Source organism: Ahaetulla prasina, chromosome 1 (genome assembly GCF_028640845.1).
Source record: "Ahaetulla prasina isolate Xishuangbanna chromosome 1, ASM2864084v1, whole genome shotgun sequence".
Classification (NCBI taxonomy): Eukaryota; Metazoa; Chordata; class Lepidosauria; order Squamata; family Colubridae; genus Ahaetulla; species Ahaetulla prasina.
In genome coordinates, this window is record NC_080539.1 from 224,715,006 (window position 1) to 224,727,402 (window position 12,397).

Genomic DNA, 12,397 nt, shown 5'->3' on the forward strand with positions numbered 1-12,397 from the left:
AAACTGATCTTCTAAGAAAGGTATTAGTTTTTGATCCACAGCTTTCTGAGTGAGATATCTGATTGTCTATATTTATAACTATATTCTTATGCCATATTTTAACTCCAAGAATATTATTAGTAAATTGTGAGGTTATAGAACTAGTGACCCAATCAAACATGTACAGACTTTGGCCTTTGAGTTAATTAAATGTGGGTTAATAATATATTATAAGGAAATCATTGTTCTTATTAGTGTTATTAGGTAGTTACTCAAATTATAGCTTCAAAGGAATGCAGAGCATGAAGAAACCCAGGATTAAATTATGCATTTGAACTATAGGCCAGCTTTTACTGTTCAGATAGTTCACTGCTAAGAGAAATTGTGTGTCACTGAAATTAAATGCTTTTCTGAGGATGGAAGGCTCCAGTTTTTTAATGAAATTACCGAGTGTGGAATAGTGAAATGATTAAAATCTGTATTCCGGGAATGTGGCAGCACACACACAAAAAATCAATAAATGCTAGCACAATTTTGCTGCTGAAAGTGAATACTAGGAATGAAACAAACTACCACCAATTGCACAATTAAAATTGTAGGTCATTAACTGAGATTTTGTCATCAACTTGCTAAGACATTATTTCTACATTTTTTTCCCCTTTTGGAATACATTTTCCTATGTAATGAGGAGATTTTCAGATAGCCTTGTTAGATGGGCAGGATATTTAGCCCTTCCCCCAGTGGTTCTTGCATTGCAATCATTGTGCTTGCACTTATTATGTTACAAATGACCGAGGTAAGGCTGACATTCTCATTGCATGCAAAAAGACCTAGCCTGCCAAGAGTTGTTTTTTTCTTCTTCTCCTAATGAAGCAGCTTTGTGAAATCTTTCTATGCGCTAATACTAATGAAGATCCTCCAGCACAATTAAAATCACAGCCAGGGTCTGAAGAGGAAACCCAGGACAATGGTATCTACATATGCATATAATTTTGATGTTGCAACCAGCTTTTGTTCAGAACTGATGTTAAAAAAACCTGCAGATTTTAGAGGGCCCTACTCAATGCAAACAATTGTTAGCAATTTGCATGCTCCAATTTCAGAGTGCCAAAACCAATAATATCCTCTTGCACTTTGCTAGTTCTAGTCAAAATCTCTTCTCCCTTGTAGGTTTAAGGTTATATGTTTTATAGTTTACAGGAAGCAATGGTTTGCTTGCAGTGTACTTTAACCCTGACTTAGCATGACTTTAATCCAGTGCCAGGAGAGGTTTTAGAAACTACTGAAACAGAAAACTGATTAATGTTTTAAAGAAGTATTTTGCATTTCTCTGTCTTTTTTCTGGAAAATGACAGAGAAAGATGTAATTTATCTGCCTCTGCAATAAGTGCAATATGCACTTCCCCATATATTAGAATGTTTATAAATAGCAAAAAGGCCAAGAGCTGATGCTTGGGTACTGAAAACACATTTTGCCATCTTGCTGTGGTCTTAATGAGGATGCAAAATGCTACTTAAAAGAATTATGGGGGCATCTTTTGATATTCTTTCGTTTAAAGGAGACTATTATTGGCCGAGGGAAGTTAGCATTTATCTTGGGGAGGGAGGAGATGGAAGAATGGCCAACTCACTGGCTCTTCTTTTCCTTTTACTCCGAGTGTGCCTGCATCACTGGGTAGCCTGCACACTCCTTACTCCGGAGGGAATTGGATCTGCCCCTTTCTGCGCTGAGCGTTTACAACAACCTCCACTCCCCCAAATTTACACTTCCCTAAAAAATGTTAGTGACCATTTCCCGGCGATGCATTCGTTTTGGGACCCCGCCTGAGAGATCCACGTCTAGCCAGCCCCTTCCTTTTTTTGGGGAGGGGGGCACGAGCGAACAGTGCTCTCCCTTCCCCAAAACAAAGCGGCTCAACTTTCTTCCAAACTTGAGAGGATGCTCCTCGAGGGGTCCGAAACGCGAGCAAAGCAAGAGGATGAACTTTAGAGCAGCAACGGCGCCCCCGGGTTCCCCCCCACCACCGGCCTGCTGTTGCGGCTTCTCTTTGGCCCGACAATGTCTTGTATTGCCGAAGCTGAAAGGAGATAAAACAATTCTCTTTCTCTCTCTCTCTCTTTTTCTCTCACAAACCAAACCGCCCCCCCCCCGGTCTCTTTAACAGCAACTTTCATTGTTAGAAAGAGAGGAGCGAGTTGGTTGACGTCACTTTGGGTCGGTGAAGCCTTCGCCTGGAAGTGAAGCTGAATAAACCTTGAGAGGAGAGCTGAATCGGCTTCAAGCTGCCGCCGCTGGAACGAACTAAAAAGCAGAGACGGAGCGGGAACGAGGCGTGTTATCTATCATGAATCCTTCGAGTTAGATTCACCCCCCTCCTTTTCTCTCTCTCTTCCAACTCTCCCCCCCCCCCCCGCCTTCCCTCCTCTCCTTCCCCGGCCCGGTCTTTCTTCACTCCCTTCTCCAGCCTGTTTGGAGGAAGGCAGCGTTCCCAGCATCCAGATCACACAAGCGGAGCGGAGCTCGCGCGCGCGCGTGCGTGTGTGTGAGTGTGTGTGGGGAAGGGAGCGAGGAGAGCCCTCGCTTGGCGTCTCAATTGCAAAGGTGAGTTGGAATCGATTCCGGAGGAGGAGGAGGAGGTGGTGGTGAAGGTGGAGGAGGGGGAAAAGGTGGCTTCAAAGGGGGAAGCGCAAGTTGTGCTGCCGGCCGAGGCACCCCGAACTCGGGTTTCCAAGCCGGGGATCGCGGCGGGAATGGGGGGAGCGGCAGAGGGGAAAAAAAAAAAAAAGGGACGGAGGGAGAAACCGAGGATGGCGCGGGGTGGGGAAGACGCTCCAGGCAGCTTCGGAAGTATCTGGCGGTCCTCTGCGGCCGTTCTTTGTTGCCGGGGCGCTGCTGGCTTGTGCATCCGAGGGGGCGTTCGCTTGGGCGCCCGTCTTATCTTTCGGTCTCTCCACACGGTCATCCGCAGACCGATAACACAGACACGCAGAGACGAGTCGCCGGCTCGGTGCGTCTGCCGTAGCGGTGGCTCAACTAGTAGAGCAAAGTGAAACTGACCTTGTGCCCGACAGACAGGAGGGGCGGGTAGATTAACACCGGCTCGGGGACGTGGGAGGGGGGGGGGGGTGGGGCCGCGGCTCCTCGTCGAGGGTGGGGGGGGACACCTTTGGTGCCAGGCGGGGTGGTTTTTTGTTTTTTTTTGCAACACCCTTCCAGTACCACCGCCCTCACCCTCCCACTCACCCCCCCTCCCGTGGCTCGCAATAAAAGTCTCCGACTCGGAAGGGGGGGGGCGCGATTTCGGGAGTCTTTCTGTGCCCGCCCGCTCGCTCGCCCACCCGCCCACCCGCGACCTTCCTCGCTTCGGATCTGCCGCTGCGCTTTTGTGCCCTCTCGCCCTGCCTGGCTGCTTGAATCGCTGCTGCTTCTTCCTCCTCCTCCGTTTGCTCAAGCGACTTTGAGCGTGACAGCCAGCTAGCCAGCCTCAGCTATGGGGCGGTTGCTCGCTCTCTCTCTCCCCGCTTGGGCTTCCCCGCCACCTCCCCGCCCCCCAAGAGTAGGAGAAGGTACACCCCTTCTTTCCCCGGGGAAGGAGGGCACAGGGGAGTCCGCGGCTCCCTCGCCCGCCTCGAGGTCCCCGGCCGTGCCTGTCTCTTTCCCCTCCCCTCCGCTTTCACAGTCAACTCCCCCTCCCGCCCTCCCGCTTTCAATGCTTTTTCTTTTTCTTTTCTTTTTTAAACGCGCCCCGGCCCGCGTTGAATCCGAGGCTGCGGCCGCTTTGCAAAAAGCGGGGTGTGGGTAAAGCTTAAGAAGGATGGGGGGAGGACGGGCGGGAGTCGCGGCTGCTTCTCGGGGCATTTGCTTCTTTCTTTTCTCCAACAACCTCTCTTCTCTCTTTTCTTTCTCTCTCCCCCCCTCCCTCCGGTCTTTTGTGTGTGTTGCTTCCTTATAAAGCCGGAGACGCAGCTGCTGCCTTTAGCCGAGTTGTTGAAATTTATCCCTTTGTGTATATTACAATATCCTCCATTTTTCTGCCCTCTAAACAACAAGCCTTTCGCCATCTTGGGCTTTTTAAAAAAAAAAAAGAATCCAAGTCCGGGTCTGCGTGTGTGTGTGTCTTTTAAAGGATAAGAAGATGAAACGGTTCAAGTCCTGGTGAATAACCCACAAAGTTTAGGCAATCTTACAAGGACGGATAGTGACGTCATGTAAAGTTTAAAAGGGATTTTTTTTCCTCCCCTCCCTCTCCTTTCCCTACTACAACGTTGCGTTCTTGGATGTTTGTTTTCTTTCAAAGGATTTCTGGTCGAGCAAGTTTTAAGCTGCGATTGAAGGTTATAATTTACATTTATAAAATGCACTGAAGGAGTTGCACGGCTTGAATTTTTGGGACAGGTGGAGAAAGACTTGGTTTTCTATAGGGCAGACTATATTCTTTGTGGTGTTTCAGTTTTCACCCATAGATTTTTTTTTGTTAATTACCAGGTTTAAATGATAATACTACACATAGGAATTGTGTGAAAAATAAGTATTTTCATTTGCAAATACTGTACTTGTGTGCTTGAACCATTTTTAGGTGAGGATAGTGCTTAATAATCTTCCTGGCATAATTGAGGACACAAAAAAGTATGTCAGGCTGCAGCTATATATATTTTTAAAGTTTGTGGATTGTGTTTCTTACCAATACCATACCCTGCCCCCATTCTGGAAAGGACCTGTGGATTGTGTCCCAGATGCTATGGTTATCAAAATACTATTAGTATGCTAAGTTCTCAATTGCTCCCTAACAAGATTAAAACACAAAACATCTTAGTTGCATCATCTCACCTTGATGTCTTTGCTTGTGAAAAGGGAAACCAGAAAAAGTATTATTCAATTTATTTCTCAAAAGACACCCCTTTTTATTTTATAAAGTTACCCTGATCGTAGGGCAAAACTTAATGAAACATTGAGCACTTCATATATAATAAAATCATTAAGCGGACTTCTACTTTCATGCTTCTTGCATTTGTTTTTATTTACTCTAACATCTCTGTAACATTTGCATTAACATCTCATGAAATTCCTTGTGTTTAGTGTGCATTTCCTTTGTTTTTGTGTGTAGAAGAAAAGAAAAACCCTACCATTTACTATAATTAAATGGAAATTAAAAGGAATCTTTTTAGTATGTCAAGAAGTTCTTTTCTTCAATACAGTTAAAACTGAATGACAGATTTAGTGTATTTTTGTGTTTGGTTTGGAATTATACTTTCATGTTTACAAAATTAAACTATTTACGTTAATATGTCTCTTCCTTTCTTGCCTTTTTTTCTTTATTTCTTTGAAAAAAATCCACTTCAGAAAGCTTGGTTGAATTGAATGGCTGCCAGTTATGTGGATCTTAGGTAGATGAAAACGTTGAAATAGTTAAAAGCACATAGAACAGATGGCTTTAAATTATACATGCAAAAGTGCCTGGAAGATTTGACAGATTATAAATGGTGAGCCACAGAAGCAGTTTAAGAAAATGGCAGTTAATACATTTGATACCTCACACCTATTGTAAACCGTGCCCATATTTTATGATGCATAATCAGTAAAGCATGAAATCCTGAGAAAATTAGAGTTGTAACAATTTTCCATATTGGGTATACATAGGAGAGTTGGAAGTCTTAAATATTTAAGAGTTTCATTTCAAATGTTCAAATAATTTCAGATAGTTTAGATCTGTTCTGGCAAGAAATCATTTTATTTTTAATTCTTGGAGTAATGCTGATCTTGAAATGCTGTAATAACATAACCTGTTAATGCATGCCTCTATAGTTTTATGCCTGAAAGTTTAATAGATAGTAAATATAAGGGTTTGAAATTTAGGAGTTTTTGGTTTTCTTTTTTCTTTAATGGGCGATTAGCTGTACTGTTGTTGTTGTTCTCTGAAATTATTAGATAGATATATTTTAAGCAATATGTTCCTTGGACTTTTTAACTGCACAATACTTATTTACTATAATGTAGTTCTACATTCCAACTGAGACCCAGTTTTAAAGTTAGCTGTAGTACCATATACATCATGACATTGTTAACATTTCTGTTCGTGTGTATTGTATGTGTGTGTGTCTGAGAGAGAATTAGTTATAGATTATATCTGGGTGTTAATATCTTCTTTAAGTACCAGCACTTTTAAAGTACATTTGTACATCACTTAAATAATGCACCTTCTGTTTGGTGATGGGTGTAGAATAAACCATTACAACTTCGGTGTAATGGTAACGCACAAATAGCTGGTTTTGATTCTGTTCTGATTTGCTTCCTCAAAAGACACTTATTTCAAATTTAGATACGGGGCAGTGGAAACATTTGCTTTCTGGTGCCTTTCTCCTTTCCCCCCCTCATTTCTTTGTTTGCATGTTTATTATAAAACCGCAGTGCAAAGGAGCAGATGTTTTGCCAAACATCCTGATGTGTTGCTTTTTCTTAGGGGAGCATAACTGTTCCTTCTGATGCATCAGCCTGACAGCTGGTTGATTTCATGGAGCTGCTAAGAAGCCATTAGTGGTGTCACTGAATTGAAACAGAACAGTCACTCCCAGCTTGAACTGCAATTGTTAATGTCTTTGTTGTACTTTTATGTTCCTGCCCAAGATGTAGAATATCACAGTTGCAAGGAAGGCCTATCTTTCTTTTGGATCTCCGTAAATCAGTGGAAAGATGTGCTGTGATTTGATTGTGTCTAGATGCTCAATAATCTTCATTATTTTTTCCTAGAATATAAAGAGTTTGTTCCTAAAGATGTAGCATAAAAGACTTTAAAACTTATAAGAAGAACACAGTGGGAAAAATTTTTTTTTTAAATGGCAAAAGGTCAGAGACCAACTGCTGGAGAAATGGAGAGAATTCTGGAAAAGTTATCTAATATGGACAAGAAACTGGATGAAATAAGAGCAGAAATTGTGACTATCCAAAAGGATTTAAAGGATACTCAACAAGTCTCAGCAGAAAATAAGCAGAAAGTGGAAGGTCTGGAGGGTGAGATGCGGGCAGTGCAGAAAAGAGGGGAGACGACAAGCAATGCTGTGCTTGGACTACAGATGGATAAAATGTCTTATTTCCTTAGGTTTCAAAATTTGGAAGAAGTGGACCAAGAAGACTTGAGAGATGTTGTGACTAAACTGTTGGGAGAATTTCTTGGGAGAGGTGTTGATTTTATGAATTGGGATGTGGATCGAGTTTATAGAGTTAATTCACAATATGCACGCACGCATGCAGTTCCTAGAGAGGTTCATGTCAAATTTGTGAAAAGAGAGACGAGAGATGAAATTCTTAGAAAACATAGGAGTGGGGCACTGACTTATAGGGGCAGGGAGATAGCCATTCTGAGGCAGATTCCCAGACAGGTACGTGAAATGAGAAAGAAATATTACTTTTTATCAAGCAAATTGTACCAGAAGGGAGTGGGCTTCAGATGGCTGATGCCAGAGGGATTGATGATTTTCCGGGAGGGCATTACGAAAAAAATTAGTACAATTGCGGAGGCTGCGGCCTACGTGGAGGAACACAAAGCCCTCCTGGATTTAGATGACCCAGGAATTGAAGAAGGGGAGGTTATAGACCATGGGGCGGAGGCAGCTGCCGCTGTTGCGGCCCTGGAATTGGGTCAGGCTGAGCCCAGAGTTCTGAGATCCAAAACTAGGAAGTGACAAAGATATTTGGTATTGTGTTGGTTTTCCTTATTCTCTTTCGTATGATATTCTGATTATTCTTGACCCTTCCTTATTGTGTATGTAAGATTGGAACTTAGCTACTTCGTATCACCTGCTTGCCATATGGCTGTTGTATGTGTTTAAAATTTTGAGCAAAATTCTTATCATGTATAAGAAAAATGAAAATTTACCATACCTGATATGTATTTGCATAAATCTTTTTTGACCAATAAAAACTTTTTATATAGAAAAAAGAACACAGTGGGATAGAAATAGTCTCAGTACTGACACCATTCTCCTTCTAGCCTTCATAGGTAGAGGAGTAGTGGGTAAGATTGGCTACATGCTGTTATTTATTTTCAAGAGTACATTTCAGCTTTAAAAGTAATTATCACAATCCAGCACAGTTCGGCACACTTAAGTCCAATGAAAAACAATAGGTCTTGTATGTAATAGATTAAGGCCTAGAGTGCAATATAATTCACAGATTTTCTCTGTTACAGGATTAAAAGTATATTTGTCTTTATTGTAGTGAGCTGAATATTGGGAAGGTACTAATCTGCTTTCAAGGAGGAGAAGCATTAGCAGAAATGTCTGTATTTGGAAATTGTAGTTGAGGCTTTCCAGTGTTATTACCTTGAGGGATTTGCTAGTTGGTCGTTTATATTGAACACTTTTTGACAACAAACCTCTGATCTTTTCTTTTTAAAATAAATGTATTTAAAAAATGCTGGGATAGGCAGGAAAAATGCTGACAAAGTTAGTAAGACGGACAATTATGTATTCGCATTGGAAGGCTGCTTGAAAATTGATCTGCAAATGAATCCGTGCTTTAATGAAATCAAGCAATGGAGAAGGTGCATATTCTGTAAGATAGATGGTTAAGAAAACCATTTCATATGCACTGTTTATAGTCAGGGGAGAAAACTTGAAAGAATTATTAAAATAAGAGTAGCATTTGTATAGCACATTTCAAGTATTCAAAGCATTCCATGCTTATTATCTGAGTGATAAATATCATTATCAACATATTCTATTTGGCGACCTGAAGCTAAGAGAAAAATGGATTTTCTAATGTTACCTAGTGATTTTGTGGCTGCTGAACTGGGATTCAAAGGAGGATCTTCCAGCTCAGGGTACAGTCCTATTCATAGTTACTGGGCCCTAGCTAATAGTAAAGGCAGAGAGAGAGAGACTTGGTTCCAGTGATCCATAGCTCAGTGAGAGAGTCTGTGCTTTGCATGTAGAAGTCCTACCATCTTTGGTTAAAAAAATCAACTAGGGGTTGCTATTAAAATTCAGAACAGCCAGAGTCAAACAGAATAGAAAGCATCCTTCCACAAAGTTATGCAAGTTGCTTGATTCTTTGGAAATTGTTTGAGCTGTTTTCAAGATGGTTCATTATTTTGTGTGTGTTTTGTGTATATGGGTGTGAAGGCTCTGGATATAATTAAAGAGTAGGCCCATGAATCCAAGGGGATTGATGTTGGTCATGTTCGCGATCCAATAATGTTGAATGGGTCTTTCATGTGATTGAGTATGAAGCTATGTTAAGCCTAGAAGCTTGTCTTGATTTTTCTTGTTGAAGCTGGGATCCATTTTTATTTTGAATAGGTGACCCCAACAAACCTTGCTTGCACCAATAATAACTATATTAATTATGGGGTAGTTTCCCAACGTGGGGGTGGGGGAAACACTATTTGGGACTTTCTTCCTTAAGTCATGTACCTTATGTGTCATATACTGTACATATATTAGGTGCTTTGCGGAAGAGTTACTAGTAAAATCAAGGAGTCCAGAAAATTTAAAATTATCTCAATACTTGTTAGGTAAGAACTGCTAATAAAAATCTCTCTCACTCCCAGTGGTAAAAAACAAAAGGATATCTGCTAATTACAGTATAATTGTAATACAATGTATAATTTGATCCTGTGTTTGGCTAGAAAAAAATTTCTTTTAGCCTGAAAAACTTGTTTATTTGTTTTAGTTATTAAATCTACCTACCACACACCTTATGACAATAATGTACCGTTAGAATGTTCACAGTAAGCTATAAATAATCAGGTTGCTCAAGTCACATAACAACAACATTACATAAACATCCCAAAGCCCGCTAAAATAGGATTATAACTAACTTCTGGAAAGCTCTTCTGCATGAAATCAATTTCACCCTGGGAGAGGCCATTCCAGGGGGCTCAAAACACCCCAGAGATGACACCACCAGGTCTTGACCTCCCTCACCCAATGAAATGCTGCTCTACCAACAGCTTTTCCCAAGAAAGATGCTTTCAGTGGATCTACTCTAATGGGAAGGTGATTGTGAATTATCCACTTGCAAAGCCATAAATATTGTCCTTGTATATTTTGATCTAATTGGTGCCTCCTCTAGATTAGAATTGGGACATGTATGAGGAAAGAAGAGCAAAGGAAAGTCCCACTGTAATTAGAGATGGGCTTCTGCCCAGTGAGTAGAATTGCTTCTCAGATGCTGAATAACAGATACAATATTGAATAGTTAGCACAGGAAAAAACTTTTTTTGGTGATCAGCCATACATTTAATTTCAAGTTCAGTTCATGTAGTCACACATAATTTTTTCTCTCCCACCCTTTTGACCATCCAGAATAAGTAGGGATGCACAAAGCATTTAAGAGCTGCTTTGCAATCTCTGCTACTGAATATATAGGGATGTGTCTGTATATGCACACACATCTGAGTAGAGCTTTCAAAGAACCTTAGAAAAGATCAGAAGTGTTTCACATTAAAGTTTTGTGAAGCCCCCCCCTTTCTAATGCTTTGCATACTCCAATAGAAAAAGAATCTGTAACATAAGTATATATATATATTTGGTAGGGCCTATTTTATGACAACTTTTCTAGCCGCTTGCAATCAGAGATATTTATTTTGAAGAACTGTTAGAAGTAAAGTACCTATGTTTTATATAGGAATATTACACTATGTAATCTTGTTTCTTTAATCTAGTTTTAATCTTGTTTACCAAAGGTAGGCTTGTAAGAGTTCAGTTGATGATTAGAGCAGTGTGTTGGCGTAGTAAAATAAAAATAAATATTTGCATAATTTGAACCGAGTGAAAACGGGGTAGAAATAAAATATTTATTGAGATCGGGGAAAGAGTATGCTTATGTATGATTTCCAATCTTTTATTTAAATAAACATCTTAGATGGATATCTGGACTCTGGATTTCTTGATTTCAGGAAGATCGTCAGCATGATTGTGGTCTGTCTATTTAGAAGTTAAGTGCCATTGGATTCAGCACTAGTTACCTTTTTTTTGCAACTAGCAAATGAACAGAAAGAAGATTTTGCATGAAGTTGTGTGCATAAAGTTGTAGCTCTTGCTAATTTTAGTCAAGGATTTTAAAGGGGATATTTGTATAGTGCAAATTGATGTTTTGCCATTGACCTGATCTGGCTGTATGTGCAATATCTTTTTGATAGTCTTTGTGTATATGAAGAACACATGTTGTATAGATACAGTCTGATTTGCTGCAGATTTCTGACTAAGGGTTTTAGCAAAAGAGCTATCTTGCTTGCCGAGGCTTCTCCATTCATTTTAGCAAAGGGAACAGACCTAAATTAGAAGGACAAATAAATGCCTTTCCATTTAAAAGGAAGAGAAACAGGTCAAAATGAACTCAACCAATGCATTATTTCAAAGGAGATCATATTTGGGGTATATACTGGCTTTAACATGCACAATGCAACCAAATTTTCCACTATTGCAGGAATATTTCAGAATATTTCAGCTATGTAATAGCTGAAACTCCATTGCAAAGGAAAAATAATGTTTGCAATATGTTCAGAGTTGATTTGAAATGCTAGTTTTGTTAAGCTGCTAAAGGCCACCATTGGCTTGAAATAATTTCATTGTTTTTCTAGTATGCACATCATTATCTTAAGTATGTCTGTGTGGTTTAAAAAGTACACTAGTAAAGTATCTTCCAGCAAAAATTGCATTTGCATTTGCATCATACTTCCAACCTGATACTTGATAGTCCTTTCCTGGTTCTCGTATAGCAAACGAGAACACAGCCATCAGATACACTCATGTATTTCCTGCTAATGAATTAGTATGGTATAATTTTGAGCGCAGTTTTCAATCCTGTTGGGAGTGCAAAAAGTGTGGTGGGAGAAAGATTGTGAATACTGGTTCCTCCTTCCTTTGTTGCCTGTTTTGTCAATTGGTATATTAGCTCCCCCTCCTATTTAGGTCACTTTGCACATGTTGAAGGCAAACTTCTGTTTGAAAGATTTTTTAAAAAAAAATTAATATATATTTCCCAGTGAATTACTACTTTTGACATTTCAGAGTTGAAAAAGAAGAGGCTTCTTGTTCTGATTCTCAACCTCAACAAGTAACATACTTCTGGGTTTTGTTTACAACTCGATCTTGTGCGATCCTTTGTGTGTAGGGTAATTCCTGCTTAGTTCAAGGAAGGCTTATTCCTAAATGACTAATCTTATTAACCTTAATTGCTAATATTTTTATAAAGTAGTCAAGCTCTTAAATATTTATCTTTAGAGCTAAATGCCACAAAAATGGTAACATTACCTTCATCCCTCCCCCTTTTTTTGAAGCAATTACCAAAAAGTGTCTGTAACACCATACCAGTAGAATGAATACGTTGATTTCTGCTCATTGCATAGCAAAGTTCTTTAAATGGCAGGATAATCGCAAAAGGGAAACTACTATATGCTGTTTTTTATTTTATATTGAA

The 12,397-nt window shown here is 40.1% G+C and overlaps 1 protein-coding gene across 1 annotated transcript in view; it reads left to right on the forward strand.

Annotated features, from left to right (window-relative positions):
• Window positions 1-2,180: 2,180 nt before the first annotated feature.
• BAZ2B (bromodomain adjacent to zinc finger domain 2B) overlaps window positions 2,181-12,397 on the forward strand; it is a 257,806-nt gene continuing 247,589 nt past the window's right edge. Inside the window, exon 1 of the mRNA XM_058191992.1 lies at window positions 2,181-2,581. The gene's annotated coding sequence lies outside the window, so the exon portion shown is untranslated. The remainder of the gene's footprint in view (window positions 2,582-12,397) is intronic.